Genomic DNA, 26,515 nt, shown 5'->3' with positions numbered 1-26,515 from the left:
CTTGGAATCAGATTCATACATCTGTCAGCTGAGTTTCCAAACAACACAGCCTTGAAACAATGATTCTAAAAATAAAACATACAACTAAGAAACCAGTCACAAGACTAGAAAACATCATCACATATATTCTGTCACTGGTAACAAAATAGTTGCTTACATATGCGAGTCAGTCCTATTTATTATTATTATTTTTTTAGAGACAGGGTCTTGCTCTCTTGCCCAGGCTGAAATGCAATCACAGCTCACTGCAGCCTTGAACTCCTGTGCTCAAATGATCCTCCTGCCTCAGCTTCCCAAGTAGCTGGGACCACAGGTGAACATTGCCACACCTGGCTAATTTTTTATTCTTATTTTTATTAGAGAAGAGTTCTCCCTTTGTTGCCCAGGCTGGTCTCAAGCTCCTGGTTTCAAGTAATCCTCCTGCCTCAGCCTCCCAAAATGTTGGGATTACAAGCATGAGCCACTATGCCCGGCCAAGTCGATCCCATTTTAAATTCACCATTATTCATTAGAAAAAATATTTTCACTTATTTGTATCTCACCCTAACTTATAAAATCCAAATAACATTGGCCTGACATGAAGATAATATGCCACTTAATCATGTTATTGACTTCACTTAAATGGGCTACACAAATAATGCCAATAGTATTCAGTAATATCATAAAAATTATGACATTTTTCTTTTTTTTCTTTTTCTTTTTCTTTTTTTTTTTTTTGAGACAGAGTCTTGCTCTGCCACCCAGGCCAGATCTCAGCTCACTGCAAGCTCCACCTCACGGGTTTACGCCATTCTCCTGCCTCAGCCTCCCAAGTAGCTGGGACTACAGGTGCCCGCCACCTCGCCCAGCTAGTTTTTTGTATTTTTTAGTAGAGACGAGGTTTCACCGTGTTAGCCAGGATGGTCTCGATCTCCTGACCTCATGATCTGCCCACCTCGGCCTCCCAAAGTGCTGGGATTACAGGCTTGAGCCACCGTGCCCAGCCAAAAAAATTATGACATTTTTCTAAGGGAACTGAGTGATACAGGCCTTGAAAGAATTATACATAATAATTTTTTTTTTTTGGACAGAGTTTTGCTCTTATCGCCCAGGCTGGAGTGCAGTGGTGCAATCTCAACTCGCTGCAACCTTTACCTCCCGGGTTCTAGTGATTCTCCTGCCTCATCCTCCCGAGTAGCTGGGATTACAGGCAGGCACCACCACGCCCGGCTAATTTTTTGTATTATTAGTACAGACAGGGATTCACCATGTTGGCCAGGCTGGTCTTGAGCTTCTGACCTCAGGTAATCCACCCGCCTCGGCCTCCCAAAGTGCTGGGATTACAGGCCTGAGCCACCACACCCAGCAATAATTTTCATAGTCAAGTTTGCTGTTGTGTTAAAAAACAAATAAACAAAAAACCAGAATTAGTTGTTTTATCTTTTATTTTGTTATGTTTTAGAGGCAGAATCTCACTATGTTGCCCAGACTTATCTTGAACCACTGGCCTCAAGCAGTCTCCTAGCTCCGCCAAATTTTACACTGTTACTCCTTGTCTATTATTTCAGCCGTAGACACCTGGACTTGGAAAACCACGAGAAGCTGGCCAGCCCTTCCTTTCGCCTTTATGCAAAGCAATGGTAAACATCAGAAGCAAATTTAGAATCAATCTTATTTTCCAGTGTCTCCAGAGATTTGATTGTTTTGCTTATATGGCTTATGGCAATACTTATCTCCAATGTCTGATTAAAAAAAAAATCATCTAATCCTTTGTGCAACAGTTTACATCTAATTTTTCTTGTTCTGAGATGTAGACAGCTATTGAGAACTGATCTTTGCACAGTACATTTTTCCTATTCTTAGTCATTATCCTTAGGTGAAGCAACATGGTGCCATTCAGTTATTCAGCAAATTCTCACATCTTCCATGTGCCATGCATTGTTAGAGGTTTTGAGCCTAGAACCATGAAAACAAAAGACAAAAATCTCTGCCCTTGTGGACTTTGTATTCCAGAGGAGAGAAAATAAACAAGGTAAGTAAAATATATAGTATGGCAGATAATGAATGGTATGGGCTGAAGGAAAAACATAAACAAAGAAGTCAGGAAGTACTGAGAGGGAGGGTGGTTTGCAGTTGAGATAAGGATGTCTCCAAGGATATGGTGGCATCTGCATTACCAGAGAAACATTCCAGGCAGAGAAACCAGTGAGTGCAAAGGCCCTGAGGCAGAAGCAGGGCTGACTTGTGTGGTAGGCATGAGTGAGCTAAGGACAGAGGAGCAACAGAGGAGGCCAGAGAGAAATGGAGAAGTAAAGGGAGTTGGGGGGTGGAGCTGTTGGCACCAAAGGGAGATGTTATAAAGACCTTAGCTTAGCCAGGCACTGTGGCTCATGCCTGTAATCCCAGCACTTTGCAAAGCCGAGGCAGGTGGATCACCTGAGGTCAGGAGTTCGAGACCAGCCTAGCCAACATGGGGGAAACCCCATCTCTACTAAAAATACAAAAATTAGCCGGGCGTGGTGGCAGGCACCTGTGGAGGCTGAGGCAGGATAATCACTTGAACCCAGGAGGTGAAGGTTGCAGTGAGCTGAGATCACACCACTGCACTGCAGTCTGGGCAACAAGAGTGAAACTCCATCAAAAAAACAAAAACAAAAAGAAAAAACAAAACAAAAAAACCCTCAGCTTTTCCTCTGAGTGAGAGCAGAGACTTTGGAGGGGCTTGAGTCAAGCAATGGCGCAATCTGCTTCATATCTTAACAGAGTCACCTTGGCTGCTCGGTCAGGGCAGGGGGACAAGTGTGGAGGCAGCAAAACCAGTTTGGAGGCTGTGGCCAACAACCACACGGCTGAGGTCACCTAGGGAGTGCTTGTGGATGAGCAGGGAAGAGGCCCAAGACTGGACGTGGAGTTCTCCAATGTTTAGAGTCAGGGAAATGAAGGATACCATTTCCCTGAAGAAGAAGAAGCCGAAGAAGGAGGGGAACTGCTGAGCATGGACTCTGGAAGCCACAGCTCCAGGAAGAGAAAGTGAACAGCTCTGTCAAACGCTGCTGCTGGGTGGAGCTCCCTGAAGACAGAGTGAACTCTTGGTTTTCGCCATGTAGAGGTCAGTGGATGTGGTGGAAAGCCTGCAGGGAGGTTAGAATCAGGGAGCCCTACGTTTTCGCCAAACTCATTACATAAAACCTAGGCACTGCTAAGCAATTTACTCACCCCTTTGATCCTCAGCGGTCTCATTAGTAATACAGATGGAATGATTCCTACCTCAGGCTGGTGAGCTCTTAAAGAGACAATGTTAGGAAAGAGCCTGTATTCATTTGCTAGGCCCGCCTTAACAAAATGCAACCGACTTTAATCGCAAACATTTATTTTTCTCACGGTTCCGGAGGCTGGAAGTCCAAGATCGAGCTACTGTGAGGGTTGGTTTCTGGTGAGGCCTTTCTTCCTAGCTCGTAGACAGCCACCTTCTCTCTGTGTCCTCACATGGCCTTTCTTTTGTGTCCAAGCCGACAGAGAGGACTCTGGGGAATCTCCCTCTTCTTGTAAGGACACCAGTCCTATCAGACTGGGGCTCCACTCTTATGACCTCATTTAATTTATTTATGTCCTTAAAGGCCCTGATTCCAAATATAGTCACATTGAAGATTATGGCTTCATAATCCTGTGACTGTGGGGAGAGGGCATATTTCAGTCCGTAACAAAGCCCTTAGTGTGTTTTAGTGCTCAAAACTGTTCATTCATACCTCGGTTACTGCATTATTATTGCCTACGATATTACCACTTCAGGGTTTTTGTTATTTTTTACAATATAGAGCACAACATATAATAAACTACACATACTTCTCATTGAGAAATTACACAAAATATATCTATTGTGTCTAACAAGGTTTAATTAGCATCTTGAAAAGAACCTAAGTTTTTAAGGAAAAAGTTAGCCAATACTGCCATCTATTGGAATGCTGGTCAAAGCTCATGTGTTGGACTTCATTCTTTGTCAATCTTTTCTTTTCTTTCTTTTCTTTTCTTTCTTTTCTTTTCTTTTCTTTTCTTTTCTTTTCTTTTCTTTTCTTTTCTTTCCCCTCTCTCTCTCTCTCTCCCTCCCTCCCTCCCTCCCTCTCTCTCTCTCTCTTTCTCTCTCTTTCCCTTCCCTTCCCCTCCCCTCCCCTCCCCTCCCCTCCCCTTTCCTTTCCTTTTCTTTTCTTTCTTTTTTTCTGAGACGGAGCCTTGCTCTGTTACCCAGGCTGGAGTGCGGTGGCGCGATCTTGGCTCACTGCAACCTCCGCCTCCTGGGTTCAAGCGATTCTCCTGCCTCAGCCTCCTGACTAGCTGGAATTACAGGCACATGCCACCACGCCCGGCTAATTTTTGTATTTTTAGTAGAGACGGGGTTTCACCGTGTTCGTCGTGCTGGTTTGGAACTCCTGACCTCATGATCCGCCTGCCTCGGCCTCCCAAAGTACTGGAATTACAGGCGTGAGCCACCGCGCCCAGCCCTTTGTCAACATCTTATATGTTGCTGTGATCATTTTCTTCCTTAGTAAGTGTAAAACTGGATGATTTTGTTTTCAATTTAATCCTACAATAAGTATTCTAAGAAATATACAGGCCGGGCGCGGTGGCTCAAGCCTGTAATCCCAGCACTTTGGGAGGCCGAGACGGGCGGATCACGAGGTCAGGAGATCGAGACCATCCTGGCTAACATGGTGAAACCCCGTCTCTACTAAAAATACAAAAAACTAGCCGGGCGACCTGGCGGGCGCCTGTAGTCCCAGCTACTCTGGAGGCTGAGGCAGGAGAATGGCGGGAACCCGGGAGGCGGAGCTTGCAGTGAGCTGAGATCCGGCCACTGCACTCCAGCCTGGGCTGCAGAGCGAGACTCCGTCTCAAAAAAAAAAAAAAAAAAAAGAAATATACAAAGATTCTACTAGGACAGAATGAGTCTTTTCCTACTTCCGACATTCATTCTAAATTTCACAAATGCAAGTTGTGGAAAGAGAGACATTGATGGAAACATTTCTACTTTTGGAGACAAATTCTCATTCGCATGAGTTTTATTTCTCAATTATAAGTTATTTGGCATTCTGGCTCACCTAATCCATGAAGCAAGAGGGTTACTTTCGGAAGCCTACTAGAGGAAAATGAAAGTTTCAGATCTGAAGCTAGCAAATGCTCACCTGCTGGTGATGAGGAACAGGTTCTACTATGATAGAGTTGGTTAGAAGGCTATGCAGCCAGGAAAAGGTGCTCAGCTTCATGAAAGAAGTGCAACAGCACATTGGAATGTGCTGCCTTAATGATGCTGTTGTTAGGACACTCAATAGGCATTCTTTTACTTTGCTGGGAGTAGTGTAAGATGGTATAGCTTCTCTGTGAAATCGATCCAAATAAATATGAGCATGCCTTTAAACCTAGTGATTTCACTTATTGGAATTTATCCTACAGATGGAGTTGCAAGTATGTGAAATGGTGGGTTTGTATATTGTGCCTTTTTTTTATAATAGCAAAGACTGGAAACAATCTAAATGCTATCAATAAGACACATTTAAATAAATGATGGCTCAGTCGTATAAAGGAATAACATTCAGTCATTACAAGGAATGAGACAGTTCTCTATGTACTCTACAGATTCATTTCCAAGACATATTGTTAAGAAGGAAAGCAAGGTGTAGTGCACTATGTATGGTACACACATCTGTTAAGAATTGTATTTTACTGTATTATACCGTACCTTATATCTTTAATAGAACATAACTTATCTCATCTATATTTTGTAATTTGTTTTTATAAAACTGCCTATAAATAGAAAAATTTTATTATCTCTTTCTTGTCTACAGCTTCTACATTTATGTCCCCTCTTACTTTTATTTTGGAGAGACAGTGTCTTACTATGTTGTCTAGACCAGTTTCAAACTCCTGGGCTCGAGTGATCCTTCTGCCTCAGCCTCCCAAAGCATTGGAACTACAGGTGTGAGCCAGCACGCCTGGCTCCTCTTACATTCCTCTTTGTTTTTTTCGTTTTCGTTTTTGTTTTTTGAGACAGAGTCTCTCTCTGTGGCCCACGCTGGAGTGCAGTGGCTTGATCTTGGCTCACTGCAACCTCTGCCTCCTGGGTTCAAGCCATTCTCCTGCCTCAGCTTCCCGAGTAACTGGGACTACAGGCATGTGCCACCACGCCCAGCCAATTTTTTTTGTAATTTTAGTAGAGATGGGTTTTCACCATGTTGACCAGGCTGGCCTCGAACTCCTGACTTCAAGTGATCCTCCTGCCTTGGCTTCCCAAAATCCTGGGATTACAGGCATGAGCCACTGCACCCAGCCCCTCTTACATTCTTAATATAGTTTGGGTCCTTTCTTTTTTTGCTTTTCCACTCTTGTTCACAGGGTTTTCCACTGTATTAGGCTTTTTAAAGAACTGCTTGTCTTTGTAATGCTCTATGTTATAAATTTTAGTTGTACTTATTTACTTCTGCTCTTAAATTTAGTTTTCATTTTTTGATCTTTGAATTTATTTTGCTGTTGTTTTCTAATTCTAATTTGGATGACTAGCTAATTAAAAAAATTTTTTCCCACTTCTTAAATGTCAGCATTTTATAGGCTTTCGCGCTATACGTTTCACTCAAAATAGATTTTGTGGAATGCCACAATATTTGACGTGTGGCATTTTCACAACTGTCAATTCAAAATGTTTTCTAGTTTTCAATGTGACTTATTTTTTGATCCATAGCTATATCATTTGTTTTGACTATTACATTTTTTGTTAAGGTATAATTGACAAATACAAATTGCATATGTTTAAAAAAAGAATTGTATTTTGCTGCAAGTAACAGTGAGCTTGTTATGGTGTTTAAGCTGTTTCAACTGCTTAAAACAACAACAACAACAAAAATAGATATAGACAGGGCCATGGCTTACAAGGGAACTCCATCATTCTCAGGACCTCATTTCCTCCATCTTGTTGCTCTACCATCCCAAGTGGGCTGTTTCACGGTCCAAGAAGGCTGCATAAGTTCCATTCATCAAGTCCATATCCCAGCCAGCAGAAAGGCAAAAGATCTGACAAATGTTACATTCTAGTATCTTCCACTCCAGTCTCTAAATCTTAGTTACATAGCCTACATTATTAGCTAACAGAAAGGCTGAGAAATGCAGGTTTTTGCTGGACAGCAATGAGAGTCGTTTCAAATACATTTGGAGTACTGTTATAAAAAGAGTGAGATCAGACGCAGTGGCTCACGCCTGTAATCCCATCACTTTGGGAGGCCAAGGTCAAAAGATCCCTTAGGTCCAGGAGTTTGAGACCAGTCTGGGCAACATGGCAAAACTCTGTCTCTATAAAAATTTAAAAATTAGCCAGGTGGTACGTGCCTGTAGTCCCAGCTACTCAGGAGGCTGAGGCAAGAGGTCAAGGCTGTGCTGAGCCATTGTTCATGCCACTGCACTCCAGTCTGGGTGACAGAGCAAAACTCCATGTCAAAAAAGAAAAGAAAAAGAAAGAAGATGGGAGAATGGATGTTGAGACAGGCAACTTGCTGTCTCTTATGCTAACATTTATGTGATGAGGAGATTATATAATATGTATATGTTAAGAAAAGTTTGGGATGTCTAGAAATACACAAGTACCTAGTAGCAGTATGTATAGGTGACTTTGGGAAGATCTGATGACTAGGGGAAAGGGGAGGAACAGAGACAAGCTTTGAAACTTAACATTTTGCCTTTTGAATTTTGTATTATGGCCATGTATTTTTTAAAGAAAAACAAATTACATGCAAAAACTAGCATTTGATGTTAAGATTTTCCAACTGGATCTTCTTTGTGGCTAAAACTTTCCCTCCCCTGCAGCTTTACTGAGGTATAATTGACAACTAAAAGTTGTATATATTCAAAGTGTACAGTGCGATGTTTTGATAGATGTGTACCTTGTGAGGTGAGAGATCATAATCAAGCTAATTCACACAGCCATCACCTCACACAGTTACCATTTGCATATGTGTGTGGTGAGAACATTGAAGCTTTTTCTTTTTTTTTTTTTCCGAAATAGAGTCTTGCTCTGTCTCCCAGGCTAGACTGCAATGGCGCTATCTCGGCTGACTGCAACCTCCACTTCCCGGGTTCAAGTGATTCTCCTGCCTCAGCCTCCTGAATAGGTGAGATTACAGGCATGCACCATCATGCCGGGCTAATTTTTGTATTTTTAGTAGAGACAGGTGTTTGCCATGTTGGCCAGGCTGGTCTCGAACTCCTGACCTCAGGTAATCTGCCCGCCTCAGCCTCCCAAAGTACTAGGATTACAGGCATGAGCCACTGCACCTGGCCACATTTAAGCTTTTTAACTAAAAGTTTCTTGGGAGAATAAAGTGGAGGGCAGTAAAATCCCTCTAGTGGAAGAAAATACCTGGACAATATGAGCTGTGTTCATTATGACCACTGGGAAGACGAGTTTCACCCTTCATGTGACTATGGTGAGAACATGTTTCTCAACTGAGACAAGATTTCAGGAAAGTTTGCAAGAACTGAGAGAAAATGGAAGAAAATGAAATATTTGTTCTTCAGAGTCACCAATTTTATTATATGCCTGGACTCTGTCACTTACGCCAATAAATTTACAAATGCAAAATACACATTTGATTCTAGCATGGTAGGTAGCACACACCTGTGGTCCTAGATACTCAGGAGGGGGACTACAGGTGTGTACTACCACACTCGAACTCAGGAGTTCAAGGCCAGCCTGGACAACACAAGGAGACCCTCTCTTTACACACACACACACAGACACAGACACAGACACAAACACACACATTCAAACATTGGAATCAGATGTCCTGGACAAAATGCTCAAATCAGCTGAACACTTTAGAATGCTTAACTTTTCTTTTTTTTTTTTTTTGAGATAGAGTCTCGCTCTGTCGCCCAGGCTGGAGTGCAATGGCCCAATCTCGGCTCACTGCAAGCTCCGTCTCCCGGGTTCACGCCATTCTCCTGCCTCAGCCTCCCAAGTAGCTGGGACTACAGGCGCCCGCTGCCACACCCGGCTAATTTTTTGCATTTTTAGTAGACATGGGGTTTCACCGTGTTAGCCAGGATGGTCTCCATCTCCTGACCTCGTGATCCGCCAGGCTCAGCCTCCCAAAGTACTGAGATTACAGGCGTGAGCCACTGCGCCCGGCCTGGAATGCCTAACTTTTCTTTCCTGCAAGAAGACGATTGGGAAGTTGAGAGGTGTGGCCAGGGTGTCAGCTCAGTGCCTGGTAGAGGCAGGTCACATGAGCTTTGAGCCCTGGCCTGTGGATTGTGTTGTGCTTGGACTGGCCTGTTACGCCATCTGCTTGCTTCTGCCTGAAATTCCTGTAATGCAAGATAAAACCTCTCATTCTGCAATTTACCGATAAACCTTATAAAATCTGAGGCTAAGGCTTGTGAAACAGGCTTGTGAAATGGCAAACCCTAGAAAGTCAGAGAGCCGGCATGTGGCAGTTCAGCAGTGGCTGCGGGAACTAGAAGGAAAGGGAGTGAGGAGAGTGCAAGCTGGAAGGTGATCACAGGGGAGGAGGATCTCTGGACTATGGGGAATGACAGGCAGCTTGAGGCCCTGAGATGAAAGACACTCCCTTTAAGAAAAACGTCTGTGACTCAGAGCCACAAGGTGTGTCAGGAGAAAGTTCTGATGAAACTGCATTCCAGGCCTGGAGGAATACCCATTGCCATTGAAGTGCAAGTTCTAAAATGATGTAGGACTAATAATTAAGGCAACACTAGTAGTGGATGGTGGCCCAGAGAGCTTTCCCTAGCTTCTTTAATTTTCTTCTCTCCACAGCTTACATAAGCAAATATTCACCCAAAGAGTAGAGAATGTTGAGACATTTAGCATCATGTATTAGTCTGTTCTCAGAGACTGCGTAATTTATGAAGAGAGGTTTAATTGACTCAGTTCTGTAGGCTGCACAGGAAGCATGGCTGGGGAGGCCTCAGGACACTTATAGTCATGGCACAAGGCAAAGGGGAAGCAAGCACATCTTCACACGGCAATAGGAGAGAGAGTGAAGGCGGAAGTGCTACACACTTTAAAACCACCAGATCTCATGAGAACTCACTCACTATCGTGAGGACAGCAAGGGGGAAATTCTCCCTCATGAGCCAATCACCTCCCACCAGGTCCCTCCCCCAACATTAGGAATTACAATTTGCATGAGATTTGTGTGGGGACATGGAGCCAAACCATATCACATTGATCAACCTATATAGTAATGTTTTTCTTAATCTAAATGTATACTAAGTTAGTGTTTTATCAATTTAAAATACATCTTGAAAAAGATTTTTCGATTTCCTTTTTTTTTTGAGACAGAGTCTCACTCTTGTCCCCCAGGCTGGAGGGTAGTAGTGCGATCTTGGCTCACTGCAATCTCTGCCTCCCAGGTTTAAGCAATTCTCCTGCCTCAGCTTCCTGAGTAGCTGGGATTATAGGCTCCCGCCACCATGCCCGGCTAATTTTTTTGTATTTTTAGTAGAGACAGGGTTTCACCATGTTGGCCAGGCTGGTTTCAAACTCCTGACCTCAAGTGATCCGTCCACCTCGGCCTCCCAAAGTACTAGGATTACAGACGTGAACCACCATGCCCAGCCCGCAATTTCTTATGCAAAACATAATCATCCATCAGTATCTGCAGGGGACTGGTTCAAGGTCCCCCTGCAGATACCAAAATCACAGATGCTCAGGATTCTGATATAAAACAGGGTAGTATTTGCATATAACCCACACACATCCTCCTGTATACTTTAAATCATCTCTAGATTACTTATAATACCTAGTACAAGGTAAAGACTATGTAAATAGTTGTTATACTGTATTTAAAAAAATAATTTCCACTTTTATTTTAGATTCAGGTGGTACGTATGCAGGTTTGTTATGTAAGTGTATTGCATGATGCTGAAGTTTGGAGTTCAGCTGATCCCACCACTCAGATAGTGAACATAATTATGCTGTATACAGTTTAGGAAATAATAACAAGAAAAAAGTCTATACATGTTCCATACAGACATGATCATCCTTTCCCCCACCCCTTGATTTTTTATGGAATTCATGAATGTTGGTTGAATCCATGAATGTGGAACCCATGGATATGGATGGCCGAGTGCACCTACATTATGACCTGGCAATTCCGTGCCTAGGTTACTCACCCAGGAGAAATAAAAGCATATGTCCTCAAAGAGGCTTGCTCAAAAATGTCCATAGCCTTATTCATAAATAAATAAAAGCTGAAAACAACCAATAGGAGAATGAATAAACTAACTGTAGCAAATTCAGACAATGAAATACTACACAATAAAAAAGGAAGGAACTGGCTGGGTGCAGTGGCTCACACCTGTAATCCCAGCACATTGGGAGGCTGAAGTGGGTGGATCACCTGGGGTCAAGAGTTTGAGACCAGCCTGGTCAACATGGTAAAACCCCCTCTCTACTAAAAATACAAAAATCAGTCGGGTGTGGTGGCACACACCTGCAATCCCAGCTACTCAAGAGGCTGAGGCAGAAGAATCTCTTGAACCCGGGAGGCAGAGGTTGCAGTGAGCTGAGATCGCGCCATTGCACTCCAGCCTGGGTAACAGAGTGAGACTTCATCTCAAAAAAAAAAAAAAAAAGGGAGGAACCATTGATATATACAACATCATGATGAATTCCAAAAATGCTGGGCTGAATGGAAGAAGCCTTACACAAGAAAGCACATACTGTTTATATATATCATCCCAGAACAAGCAAAACTAACCTATGGACTAATCTAAGGTGGGGGCAGGGGAATCCAGAGAAAGGGTTACCTTTGGGAGTTGGGCCATGGGGTGGGGACCAGCTATGCAGGGGAGCTTTCAGGGCAGACTTAATATACTGGATCTTGCCAGGGATTTGCCTTGCTCGCATACATGGCCCTCCTTGCAACCTGCTGAGTGGCACACTTAGAAACTGTGCATTTATTGTACTTAAATTTTACCTCAAAAGAAAAAAAAACCAATATTGAACTCTAATAAAAGATATGCATGTTGGAACATATGGGGAGAAGTGTATTGCTGCCTGCAGCATACTTAGAAATGCGTTAAAAAGACAAGATGCTTTGGGAGGCCAAGGCGGGAGGATCACCTGAGGTCAAGAGTTCGATACTAGTCTGGCCAACATGGTAAGACCCCGTCTCTACTAAAAATACAAAAATTAGCTGGACGTGGTGGTGCACGCCTGTAATCCCGTCTACTCAAGAGGCTGGGGCAGGAGAATCACTTGAGCCTGGGAGGCAGAGGTTGCAGTGAGCTGAGATCGCACCACTGCACTCCAGCCTAGGCCACAGAGTGAGGCTCCATCTCAAAAAAATAAAAATAAAAGAAAATAAAGACAAGATGAATTGGTGGGTGGAAAGAGCTGGATAAATGGATAAATAGTAAAAGAAGTACAGTAGAATGTTTATTGTTGAATCTAGCTGGTGAGCATATGAGTGTTCACTGCACAGTTCCTTCAATTCTGAGATATGCTTGAAAGGTTTTATAATAAAACATTGAAAAAAATGGATCTTGAATTAGAATTAGGAGTTCTAACAAAGAGCTTGTGCTATAACTTACATATTTCTGAAGGAGGTATTCCCATGAGGCTGGGGCAGTGGGAAGGGAGAGAAGTTGCAAGGAGAAAAATTTGTCAGTAATGGAAGGCTCTTTTATTGTGTATGTATCCCAAACACTGGCATATCATAGCGCTTCAATAAATCTTTTAGAATGAATGAAATAATCAGACATTCCTCAACCAAGGACTGCAGAAAGTGTAAAGGAATGATGATTCTGACATGAATATTACAGAAAACCCCATGAGAGTATATACTTAGACCAAAGAATAAACAAATGTCTGAAATTATCAGACTTTAATACTCATTCCGGTGACTGTCTCTAAAGAACCAAAGGGATGAGAAAGAGAAATGTAAAGTCATATCTAAGACTAGCTTTTTGACTTGACACGTGACTCAGTCACCTTTGTATTACCATTGCCGTCTTTAAATTAACACTGGAGAAGTATCTAGAAGAACAATTGTGTTTTTTTCAGAAGATGGAGGAAATGAGCATGACTTGTCCTCAAAATGCATTACTTCTCAAATACTTGAGGGGCTATTACCTTTTACAGATTTTTGTTGTTGCTGCTGTTGTTTTTTGTTGTTGTTGTTTGTTTGTTTTTTGTTTTTTTTGAGACAAAATCTCACCCTGTCGCCCAGGCTGGAGTGCAGTGGCGCAATCTCAACTCACTGCAACCTCCACCTCCCGGGTTCAAGCGATTCTTCTGCCTCAGCGTCCTGAGTAGCTGGGACTACAGGTGCGTGCCACCATGCCCAGCTAATTTTTTTTGTAGTTTTTGAAAATTTCTTTCACCTGTAGTACATGCAGACTCTGTCTTCATTGATTTTCCTTGGCCTGTTCTTTTTTTTTTTTTTTTTTTTTACAATCTTGCTCCATTGCCCAGGCTGGAGTGCAGTAGCATGAACTTAGCTCATTGCAACCTCCACTTCCCAGGTTCAAGCTATTCTCGGGCCTCAGCCACCCGAGTAACTGGGATCACAAGTGTGTGCTACCGCACCTGGCTAACTTTTGTGTTTTTAGTAGAGACGGGGTTTCACCATATTGACCAGGCTGGTCTTGAACTCCTGACCTCATGATCCACCCGCCTCGGCCTCCTAAAATGCTGGGATTACAGGCATCAGCCACCGCGCCTAGCCTCTTCTGTAGGTTTCTATGTAGGTAACATAAAGACTCTGCCAAGCAGTTAAAGCTCTTTAATTGTTCACCATTCTGGGCACTTAGGGTTGTGCTCTTTCTTGGTTTCGGAATAGCTTATGCTTGCCTCTTTAATGACAGAGTAGAATTCTACTGTATAAGAGATCCTGGGCCTGGCACAGTGGCTCACGCCTGTATTCCAGAACTTTGGGAGGCCGAGGTGGGCAGATCACCTGAGGTCAGGAGTTCAAGACCAGCCTGGGCAACATGGTGAAACCCCATCTCTACTAAAAATACAAAAAATTAGCCAGGCATGGTGTTGGGTGCCTGTAGTCCCAGCTACTTGGGAAGCTGAGGCAAGAGAATCGCTTGAACCTGGGAGGCAGAGGTTGCAGTGAGCCGAGATCGCGCCATTGTACTCCAGCCAGGGAAACAAGAGTGAAACTCTAGAGAGATCCTGGGGAACAAGGGTGACACCCTTTACCAGGGCAAGAGGCGTACCCAGGGACAGTGGACTGGGGTAACTCAGAAAATCAATACGAAATTTTTACCCCTAGAAAAATCTCAAATTTTTCTTTGTTTTAACTGATTTCTGGTTTGACACTCCACAAGCAAAGTTAATTTTTAGGTGTTTCTTAAGTTTAAGGAGTATGTATAAGCACTGACCATGTGTCCCGCATTTTTGATGTATCGGGAAACAAGAAGGGCTCAGCTCTTCCTTGTCTGTCTTCACAATCAAGGCCATGTACTGTTTCCTGCCTTTTTAAAAAAGTAAGCTCGGCCGGGCGCGGTGGCTCAAGCCTGTAATCCCAGCACTTTGGGAGGCCGAGACGGGCGGATCACGAGGTCAGGAGATCGAGACCATCCTGGCTAACACGGTGAAACTCCGTCTCTACTAAAAATACAAAAACTAGCCGGGCGAGGTGGCGGGCGCCTGTAGTCCCCAGCTACTCGGGAGGCTGAGGCAGGAGAATGGCGTAAACCCGGGAGGCGGAGCTTGCAGTGAGCTGAGATCTGGCCACTGCACTCCAGTCCGGGCGACAGAGCGAGACTCCGCCTCAAAAAAAAAAAAAGTAAGCTCAATTAGAAAAGTTGAAAAATAGCACACAAACAGCCAGATACCCCTCACGTGGATTTAACAACTGTTATTATTTCATCATGTTTGCTTATCTCTTGATAGGTAGGTAGGTAGATAAATAGATAGTAGATATCATATTTTTTTCTAGGCCATTTGAAAGTAAGTTGCAGATGATATGATGTATCGTGCTGATACACTTCAGAATGTGTCCCCTCAAAATATATATCAAGGCTAGATTTTGAAGAGAGAAGGTGGTGATGTCTTCTTTTTTTTTTCCCCCTTTTTTTTTTAAGCTTGACTGGGTCATTCAGAGAGACTATGTTCTGGACATAGTATTGAAAGAAGGTAGGTTGAAGTTCAGGTAGCTGTGGAGCCTGCAAGTTTTTTGTATTTTTGTGTTTTTGAGACAGGATCTTGCTGTGTCCCCCAGGCTGGTGTGCAGTGGTGCGATCGCCACTCACAGCAGCCTTGACCTCTGGGGCCCAAGCCATCGTCCCACCTCAGCCTCTGGAGTAGCCGGAATTACAGGCATGCACCACCATGCCCAGCTAATACCAGCCTGCAGTTTTGACCTGGACTTGGATTTTATAACTAGCTCAACAAAATGATACCCATTGTTAGTCTGTTTGGGCTACTATGGCAAAAATACATGAAACTGGGTGTCTTTTAAACAGAAATTTATTTCTCACAGTTCTGAAGGCTGGGAAGTCCCAGATCAACACCTCAGCTGACTCAGTGTCTGATGAGTGCCTGTTTCTCAGCTCATAGACAGCTGTCTTCTCCCTGTGTCCTCACATGGTGGAAGAGGCAAGGGAGCTCTCTGCAGTCTCTTTGTAAGGGCACTAATCCCAATCACAAGTGCTCCACCCTCATCACCTCCCAAAGGCCCCATCTGCTAATACTATCACCTTGGGAATTAGAATACCAGTGTATGAATTTGGAGGGGACATAAGCATTCAGTGCATTGCACCCTTATTTCCAAGGCCCAGGGATAACACTGAGCTTCTCTGTGGGTGAAGCACGTTCGGCTATAAAACAGTATCGTAAGATTTTCTTCTCAAGTTAGATTTGGTACGTAGATAATGACCTTTAACTGTTTGTATCTATGCAGCTTTTATTTCCACCTCCTCAATCCACTGTCTACAATTCTCACAAAGAATTAAGAATAATTTTGCATACCAGCTAATTGGCTGAGCATGCTGTATGCTTTTGACCCATTGAAGTGTCTAAAATACTGTATAGGAACACTGTCACAATTTAAATGACATTAAATTTCTTGCCCCTCTTCCACCCCCTGACCATTTAGTCTTTGGGTAGCAACAGAGATCACTAACATAATACAACAGTTAATGAAGGTTTGTTTCAGGGCATTAATTTGATACAAATTGTAATTTGGTTCTCATCAGTTCTGTAAATCGCTTTACTGTAATTACACCATGTATTTGCTCAAATATTGCCAATATTTCCATCTGTTTAGTGTATGGTATTATGATTTCAAAATTGATTCTAGATTAAGTCCAATATTTTTTTAGAATGTATCCTTCTATATAAAAGTGAATGCAGAAATAATAATATTTTGAGATTAAAAAAATTTAAAGGCACCTTCTAGTTAATATAACAGATTTTAGTCACATTGGTATTCTTTAAAGTTCAGTGTATGTATCCACTTCATGAGAAACTCAAGACACAAACAAAATGGTTATATTTACTGCAACACTAAGCAATATGGAACATTAAAAATAATATGTATTCATAAACAAGAGAAAAGATGCTCTAGCAATATAAAATTTAGAAGAACATTACAGCTGGACTGCATAGGAAGAGCTTGACTGATTTCTTTCCACAATGCATTTTCATCAAAACTCATACATATTCAGAGACACAAATAGCATGCCAGTGATTTCGATGAACTGCCACTGAAACCAAAACATGATTTCCTAGCATCTGTTTGTGGGAATTATGTAAAATACTTAATGCAATGTGTTTTCATTGCAATCCTATTTTTGTTTCCCAACCAGTGAATTTTCATTTAAACCAATATGTTTACCTGAGACCCACATGCATGCATTTATTGGAACTGAAATACAGCTACAGATACAGGCAACACGTCTGAGACCAAACCAATGCATTTTGATGCAACTCAGCCAATTTTCCACAACATGTGTTCTGATTCTCTAGGGATATAAAGCCCCATATAATGGTAAATGCACTGAATTGTGATGACAAGGAGGGGAAACTGATGTCTGGATTGTAAAGAAATACAAGAGCCTCAACTCGCTGGAAACCTTGCCACCAAAAGCGTGCTTCAGGGACCAGCAGCACTGGTGTCACCCGGAAGCTTGTCAGAAAGACGGAATTTCGGGCCCCACTCTAGACCTACTGATTCAGAATCCAAATTTTAACACGATCCCCAAGCAATTTGTTTCCACAGTAAAATTTGAAAAACAGTGTTTTAGAGCAAACTCCTAAACGGTCATAGTTAACTTTAGGGTAATACTCAAAGTTTTCTGAGATGGAATGCACAGCATGGCGACTACAGTTAATAATAATGTATTATGTACTTGATGAATATGTTAATTCGTCAAGTTAATTACTACAAATTGGTCGTAATAATCCTTTCACAATGTATACTTATATCAAAACATTACATTGTGCACTTCGAATATATATACTTGTTATTTGTCAATTATACCTCAGTGAACCAGAAAAACAGTTTTCTGCAGCAAGCACTTTTCTCCAGTGGACAGAGAGTTTGGTAAAAATAAAAGTTGAAACTAGCTTGCTTTATATGCAGAAGCAACCCCAACCCCTTTTTCTTTTATGGGACATGTGATACATGAATTTATTTTTCTTGTGAACACTCGAAGAATTCAGAAGTCTGCTGAGCATCCTCTTCATTTTTATTAATTAATTAATTTCTTTTAGAAATGGAGTCTCACTCCATTGCCTAGGCTGGAGTGCAGTGGCACAATCATAGCTCACTGTAGCCTCAAACTCCTGGGCTCAAGCAATCCTCCTGCCTCAGCCTCCCAAGAACCTAGGATGACAGGGCTACATGCAGCATCACACTTGGCTAATATTTCCATTTTTTTATAGAGGCAGGGTTTTGCTATGTTGCCCCGGCTAGTCTCGAGCTCCTCACCTCAAGCAATTATCCCGCCTCGGCCTCCCAAAGTGCTGGGATTACAGGCATGAGTCACATGCCTGGACCTTCTTTTACCAAAGTTTCCATCAATACTTTCACTTCCCTTTAGTTTCTTTTCTATGAATTTATGTACGTATTATATATATGCAAACATTTAAAAAAATTAACTGGATATATTAATATATTGTTACATATTATATATATATATATTTTTCATTTATCTACATGTTCCTGAGATCTTTCTTTGTCTGCCTCTGTTGGTCAACTTCAATCTATAACCAACTGCATGGTTTTCCGTAGTATGGACACATCATAATTTCTATAGCCAGTTTCCTATTTATGAACATTTGGATTATTTTTGCTTCTATTATAAACAATGCCTTAGGACTATAAGATTCTGGCTCTCCCTGAACTGCTCCTAGGATCAGGACTTGAGATATTTTGCAGACCCTGTACTTGATGGATCAGCTGGCCCCACCCAGATCAATAAACTGGCTCATCTGATCTTACGGCCCCCACCTAGGAACTCACTGAACACAAGACGGCTCCGACTCCCTATGATTTCATCTCTGATGAGTCAGCACTCCTGGCTCGCTGGCTTCCCCACACCCACCAAGTTATCCTTAAAAACTCTGCTCCCCGAATGCTTGGGGAGCCTAATTTGAGTAATAATCAAACTCCGGTCTCCTGCAAAATAAAAATAAAAATAAAAAATAAACTATGCCATGTGAACATTCTTCAACATCTATCTTTTTGAGAATTTCTTTAGATTATATTCCCAGAAATGGAATTCTAGGGACAAGAGAAAGAGAGAAAAGCCTACGGTAATAGGCTCTCGCTCAGTAATAATCAAATGTAAATTACACAATAGAGCCCTTTCCCTTCTTCAGGTTGGCAAAAATGAAAAAGAATGATGCACTTGTGGTAGGTGTATGAATTGGTAAAGCCTTTTAGGAAGAAAGTTTAGCAACAGCCAATCAAAAGCTTTAATGTTCAGTAAGGTGAGGTGCAGGCTGCTTCCAGGGCTGGTGGGGTTTGCCTCAGAGGGGAGGATGTGGAGCCCCAGAAGGCCTAAGTCCCATGCCTTACAGCTCGCAAACAAACCTGCTTTATTCCATGGGCCATTTCCTTTAGGCAGGCAAGCCCCAGAATGGCCCAGGCAAGCCCCAGAATGGCCCAGGCAGGCCCCAGAATGGCCCAGGCAAGCCCCAGAAGGATAGTGAGAACCTGCTCCAGTGTCAGCAACCCCATGGCACCCACACTTCCACTTCCTCTTCCCACGGGCTCCTTGTCACCGGGGCTAGCCTGTAGCTCACCTCTCTCTCCTGTCAGAGTGGCTTTACTTAAGTTATCCTACTGCCCTCCCAGCGCCTGGCCTTACTGGGGCTGCTCTGGGCCATTTTGCCAGGGATCCTGACATTGATTTGTAGGGAACAGGGGTTGAGTGACAGGGCCCTACCCCCGCTCTCCCAAAAAATGTCCTGCTCTCCTTATGTACACGGCCCACCTCCTCTCCAGGACCTGGGTCCCTACACTGAACACTGAGGTGGCTTTTGCTCAGCTACTCTCCAAGACAGCATGAGCCTATTTTGCCTATATTGGCAAGAGTTATGGAGCTGTTCATTCCAGTTATCTTTCACTGGACTAAAAGGATTGGCTTAAAAAATTACTGTACCCCACTGCGATATTGAAAAATATATATTTCGTCTTCCACCTTGTTTCCCGGTGTACAACTCCTAAATTCCTTGGAATCTCCAAAGTGATGTCTTTTTTGTGTGCTGATGAGTTGACAGATGGCCAGCAGCCCATCGGTCGCTTCAGAACAGAGACTAGTCATGGGAAAGGCTGAGGCATGGTTGGAGGGTTGGGGCTTCAGCCTCATCCCCCGACCTCTGGGAAGGGAAGAGGGGCTGAAGGTAAAGTTGATCACCAATGATCAATAGTTTAATCAATCACACCTACATAATAAAACCTCCATCAAAACCCAAAAGAACCGGGTTTGGAGACCTTCTGGGTAGCTGACCACGTGGAGGTTCCTGGAGGGTGTGGTGCCTGGGGAGGACATGGAAACTGCTCTGCCTTCCCCCATACTTTACCCTATGCATCTATTAATCTTTATCCTTTGTAATATCCTTTATAATAAATCGGAGTTTCTCTGAGTTCTGTGAGCTGCTCTAGCATATTAATCAAACCCAAGGAGAGGCCACAGGAGGGGCCACAGGACCCCTGATTTATTGCCAGTTGATCAGATGCACAGATAAAACCACCTGGAGCTTGCAATTGGCATCAGGAGTGAGGGGTGGTCTTGGGGACTGAGCCCTCAACCTGTGCCTTCTTACACTACCTCTAGGTGGCTAGTGTCTGAACTGAATTGAATTGGAGGAGTCTCGGCTAGAGTCCACGGCAGAATTGTTTGCTTCTGGGTATGTGGGAAGAAAAAAAACCCACACATGTGGTCACAGACGTCTTCTGTGTTGATTGTTGTTGGGTGAGAGCATAGAAGAAACACTTTGAGTTTGTTGTATGTTTTTCCTCTTAGGTCTGCTGTGCTGAGACTCACGGCAAACCCCAGGAGCCACCTATGATGCGCCAGACACATAAGCTCCTCCCCCACAGGCGTGGGCGCAGCCAGGGCCGACCGCATTCCAGGGAGCATTTCCTCTGAAAGCCAGGCCAAGCGCCCGCTCTCCAGCGTGAGTCCGGCAGTGCCATGCCTCCCACAGCCCTTGCATCACATCTCTGGGAATGCACAGACCTTGCTGTTACGCTCTCTCTTCCCACCCTTTATGGGGTGTTTTCTTTAAGTGGCAGAAGTGGGCATGGGTTGGGAGAGGAGCCATGAATTCTAGTTTCTGCCATACTGCAGGTGGATTTGGGGAAGAAGAGAGTCTCCTTTCTGGCCCACACCACAGGGACATTCAGAAGCAGTTGTTAAAGGAGGAGCAGCATCGGCTGGGCCCAGGGAAGGACAAGTAGATGACTGCATGAAGCCAGGCATGAGAGCAGTTGGAATAAGTTGTTTCACCCATAAATTTATGGCGAGTCTTGTCCATATCGTTTATGGCATATTCTTGTGAAATAGACCCACGTGCTTCTGAAAAGCACACCCTTGTTCCCTGCTCAGCTAACTCTGTCTGATCTCCTGACATATTTGGCAGCTTGGAATTCTAAGCAGAGTTCAAAATTCTAGGCCAAGGCTGGGATTTGGAGGAGAAAAGGGGCCAATTCCAGAGCAAGGTGAAGAATAAAATCTCTCCACTGTGGACACTGAAATGAGACTGATAATGGCCTATTTATTATCCACCTGGGGCAGACCCTACAGGCAGGGGTCATGCATGGGGGAGTTCAAGATCTAGTTCATCAGATTCTTTCCTCCAGGATTTTGGTCTAGGCAACATCAGATGAAAACAAACAGGGCAATCCTGAAAACCAAAAGAAACTGCCAATGGACAGGTATGAAAGTGTGTGTGCGCGCACCTGTGTGCGCGCACCTGTGTGTGTGCGCACCTGTGTGTGCGCACCTGTGTGTGTGCGCACCTGTGTGTGCGCACCTGTGTGTGTGCACCTGTGTGTGTGCGCACGTGTGTGTGCGCACCTGTGTGTGTGCGCACCTGTGTGTGTGCGCACCTGTGTGTGTGCACCTGTGTGTGCGCACCTGTGTGTGTGCGCACCTGTGTGTGTGCACCTGTGTGTGTGCGCACCTGTGTGTGCGCACCTGTGTGTGTGCGTACCTGTGTGTGCGCACCTGTGTGTGTGCGCACCTGTGTGTGTGCGCACCTGTGTGTGTGCACGTGCGGACATTCAAGGCAACAGTAGCACTTCTTTACTACTACTCAATCTTTTTCTTCTCTGTTGGCCATGCCCTTCCACATGGCTCAGCAAATGTGCAAAGGAATGAATAGTGGGAGATGGAGAGGAAGGAGGCAAAGCCTGGTCCCTGTGTGACTGAGGTTTTTGTTTGTTTTTTATTTGTTGTTTATTTTTTATTTTTTATTTTTGAGACAGAATCTTGCTCTGTCGCCAGACTGGAGTGTAGTGGCGCGATCTCGGCTCGCTGCAACCTCTGCCTCCTGGGTTCATGTGATTCCACTGCCTCAGCCTCCCAACTAGCTGGGACTACAGGCATGCACCACCACGCCCGGCTAATTTTTTGTATTTTAGTAGAGATGGGGTTTCACCATGTTGGCCAGGATGGTCTCGATCTCCCGACCTCGTGATCCACCTGCCTCGGCCTCCCAGAGTGCTGGGATTACAGGCGTGAACCACTGCAACTGGCCTTTTGTTTGTTTCTTAAAATGTAATCCACTAAATTCACCTCTAGGACCATGTGAAATGTGACTCAGAAATGGAAAAATTATTTCAGCTCAGGAAATGCCACTGCCTTCCTAGAAATAGCTGTGGCTCAAGTGAAAAAGAGATGGGCTGGCCAGGCGTGGTGGCTTACACCTGTAATTCCAGCACTTTGGGAGGCCGAGGTGGGTGGATCATTTCAGATCAGGAGTTTGAGACCAGCCTGGCTGACATGGTGAAACCCGGTTGCTACTAAAAATTCAAAAATTAGCCCGGCATTGTGGCAGACACCTGTAGTCCCAGCTACTCAGAAGGCTGAGGCTGGAGAATCACTTGAACCCAGAAGATGGAGGCTGCAGTGAGCCGAGATCATGCCACTGCACTCCAGCCTGGGCAACAGAGTGAGACTCCATCTTAAAAAAAAAAGAAAAAGAAATGGGCAAGACAAAACCAAGATTAAGAATACAAGTTTATTATTTATGAAATGTTAGATTGCAGGAACCAAAGACTTAAGTTTCTCCGGGTAGTAGTATATATTATCAGGATGAGGTAAGAAACACCAGACCAACAGGGCAGACAGGTCTGATGAAGGAACAGGACCTGAAGGTCATTCTGAATCCAATGGAGCTCTAAGTAGGTCAACTTTTGGCCTCCTCAGACCAACATCCCTTTGTGGTAACTCAAGACCATTTTCTACCTCGGGGTCAGGCTGATTTGGTCAACCAACTCCAGTATGGCTGACTTAGTTTTCAAATTCAGCCACAAGGATCATCTTGAGGAGTCTTTTTTTCAGAGACAGGGTCTTGCCCTGTTGCCCAGGCTGGAGTGCAATGGTGCAATCATAACTCACTGCAGCCTCGATCTCTGGGGCTCAAGCAATCCTCCTGCCTCAGCCTCCTGAGTAGCTGGGACTATAGACACACACCACCATGCCCAGCTATTTATTTTATTTCATTTTTGTAGAAATGGATCTCGCTATGTTGCCCAGGCTGGTCTCCAACACCTGGGCTCAAGTGATCCTCCCACCTTGGCCTCCCAAAGTGCTGGGATTACAGGCATGAGCCACTGTGCCCATCTGATCTTTAGGAGTAGTTCTTTCTTCCCTCTGAAGCCCCATGACTTCATTTGAATGTATGACTAAGGCTTTCACTTGAATGTATGACTAAGGCCCTGTTAATGGTAACCAGTAAAATGAATTATTACTATTTTTATTATTTTTATTTTATTTTTTTTTGAAGCAGAATCTTGCTCTGTTGCCTAGGCTGGAGTGCAGTGGCACTATCTCAGCTCACTGCAACCTCTGCCTCCTGGGTTCGAGCAACCTCCTATCTCAGCCTCCTGAGTAGCTGGGATTACAGGCACCTGCCACCACGCCTGGCTAATTTTTTATATTTTTGGTAGAGACGGGGTTTTGCCATGTTGGCCAGGATGGTCTCGATCTCCTGACCTCATGATCCACCCGCCTCGGCCTCCCAAAGTGCTGGGATTATAGGCATGAGCCACTGCGCTTGGCCAGTGAAATGAGTTATTAAACATTGATAACCTTGGTATTGATATATCAAAATTAATTTACTAAAGAGTGTGGTGGCTCACACCTGTAATCCCAGCACTTTGGGAGGCCAAGGTGAGAGGATTTCTTGAGCCCAGGAATTCAAGACCAGCCTGGGCAATAAGGTCAGACCCCATCCCTTCAAAAAAAAATAAAAAAAAAATAGCCTGGTATGGTGGCACATGCCTGTGGTCTCGACTGCTTGGGAGGCTGAGGCAAGAGGAATGTTTGAGCCCAGAAGGTCGAGGCTGCAGCAGTGAGCTGTGATCACACCACTGCATTCCAGCTTGGGTAACAGAGTGAAATCCTTTCTCAAAAAAAAAAAAAAAAAAAAAAAGAAGACGACTCTGGGTTGCAACTTTCCAAATCTGCTGTGCACTTTTTTGTTTTGTTTTGTTTTGTTTTCTTGAGACATAGCCTCGCTCTGTTGCCCAGGCTGGAGTGCAGTGGCGCAATCATAGCTCACTGAAACCTCAACCTCCTGGGCTCAAGCATTCCTCCTGCCTCAGCCTCCCAAGTAGCTGGGACTATAGAAGTGCACCACCATGCCTGGCTAATTAAAAAAAAATTGGGGGGGCTGAGCGCGGTGGCTCACGCCTATAATCCCAGCACTTTGGGAGGCCAAGGAGGGTGGATCACGAGGTCAAGAAATTGAGACCATCCTGGCCAACCTGGTGAAATCCAGTCTCTACTAAAATTACAAAAATTGGCTGGGCGTGGTGGTGCATGCCTGTAGTCCTAGCTACTCGGGAGGCTGAGGCAGGAGAATCACTTGAAGCCGGGAGGCAGAGGTTGCAGGGAGCCGAAATTGCGCCACTGCACTCCAGCCTGGCAACAGAGCAAGACTCAGTCTCAAAAAAAGAAAAAAAATTTTTTTTTTTTTGGAGAAACAGAGTCTTTCTTTGTTGCCCAGGCTAATCTCAAACTCCTGGGCTCTAGCCATCCTCTCACCTCCCAAAGTGCTGGGATTACAGGCATGAGCCACCTCCCCCAGCCCTATGCACATTTTCACAAAGATATTTTAAACCCTAGCAGTGGGAAAGGATACTTTTTGACTGGTGACATCCCAGAGCTATCTTGAATTCTTGTGGTTTTCAATGGATATTGCTGATTTTTGTTTAAATTTTAGTCAAATTTGCTTACATTAAAGGAGCATAGCTTTGTGTTTATTTCAGTTGACTTGGCAACATTGTCTTAAACGTGGTATGATACACATAAGCCTATAATTTTTTTTAATTAAGTGAAGTAAAAGCCTGACATTAACACTTTATGTAGGTTTATATAAGTAATTTATTCTTGAAACTAATGCCTCTTCAAATGGAGGGTTTTGTCTGTTTGTTTATGGGAATTTTAAGTGATTTTCAGTGCCTGAGAATGTTCTCAATAAAAACTTGTAACAAAACACATAATAATGGTTCCAATGAAAATAGTTATCTTAAAGTTGGATTGGATTTGAAATTCTAAATATCCAATGACTTGGGTATCAAAATTTGAGATTTGGTCAAATGTAACTTTTTAGGTGTCTTGTGTATGGTACAAGTTAGAAAGTATTTATGTGCGCTACCTGTTTCATTCATCATGTCTACCCATATCTATATCATTTAAGATGAATACTTTTAGGTTTATTAAAAAGTAACACTTCCAACAAGCAAATGGAAATTATTTTGTTGTAACTACAAATAGTAGAGAAGTATTATCATAGAGTTATGGGCCATGACCTAATGGGTTGTTTGCCACTGTTTAATTTCTGCCATTTCCTAGGGGTGAATTGTATCCTGTACTGTTTACAGCCTTATATCCAACTTTTGCAGAGTCAAGAACTTAAAAGCAGCAGGGCTTGGTTGCCCATGCCTGGAATCCCAATATTTTGGGAGGCCGCAGCGGGAGGATCACTTGCGGTCAGGAGTTCCAGACCACCCTGGGCAACATGGTGAGACCCCCCATCTCCCCAAAAAATTAGCTGGACATGCTGGCATGTGTCTATAGTCCCAGCTTCTCAAGAGGCTGAGGTGGGAGGATCACTTGAGCCCAGGAGGTCAAGGCTGCAGTGAGCTATGATCACACCAATGCACTCTAGCTGGGGGACAGAGTGAGACCGTGTCTCAAAAAAAAAAAAAAGAAGAATTTAAAAGCCTTTACTACTAGCTTATATATAAACTACTATCTTAAAAATAAACTAATAATAATATACTTATTATTCATTTATTTTTGGTCTCCCTCACTAGAATGTAGGCTCCTTAAAGGCAGTAGTATTGCACATAATAGTAACTAATATACATGTATTGAATTAATTAATAAGGGCCAAGGTTTCTCATGTATTGGGTATCATGTGCCAAGCCTTTTACTAGGTGCTTTACACACATATTTATATCGTGCCACTTAATACTTAGAGTGACTCTAAAAGATCACGGCTGGGTGCACTGGCTCACACCTATAATCCCAGCAAGTTGTGAGCCCAAGGTGGCAGGATGGCTTGAGTCCAGGAGTTTGAGAACAGCAGGGACAATACAGCAAGACTTCATCTCTACAAAATTAAAAAAAAAAAAATACAAAAATTAGCCGAGTGTGGTGGTACATACCTGCAGTCCCAGGTACTTGGGAGGCTGAGGTGGGAGGATCACTTGAGCCCAGGAGGTTGAGGCTGCAGTGAGTGATGATTGTACCACTGCACTCCAGCCCAGAAAACAGAGCCAGACCCTGTCTCTAAAATTTAAATAAATAAATAAATAAATAAATAAATAAA

General features: G+C 43.6%; 1 long non-coding RNA gene across 1 annotated transcript; it reads left to right on the top strand.

The window, feature by feature from the left end:
- Positions 1-3,014: 3,014 nt before the first annotated feature.
- On the top strand, positions 3,015-25,880 carry LOC115896819. Its single transcript, XR_004056703.1, has 4 exons — positions 3,015-3,088; positions 20,473-20,626; positions 21,312-21,386; positions 25,534-25,880. It is a non-coding gene; the product is annotated as an uncharacterized LOC115896819 (long non-coding RNA).
- Positions 25,881-26,515: the final 635 nt, after the last annotated feature.

This window comes from Rhinopithecus roxellana, chromosome 4, assembly GCF_007565055.1.
Source record: "Rhinopithecus roxellana isolate Shanxi Qingling chromosome 4, ASM756505v1, whole genome shotgun sequence".
In the NCBI taxonomy this organism is placed as follows: Eukaryota; Metazoa; Chordata; class Mammalia; order Primates; family Cercopithecidae; genus Rhinopithecus; species Rhinopithecus roxellana.
The sequence above is the reverse complement of the archived record's forward strand: the minus strand, read 5'-3'. Positions and strand labels throughout refer to the sequence as shown.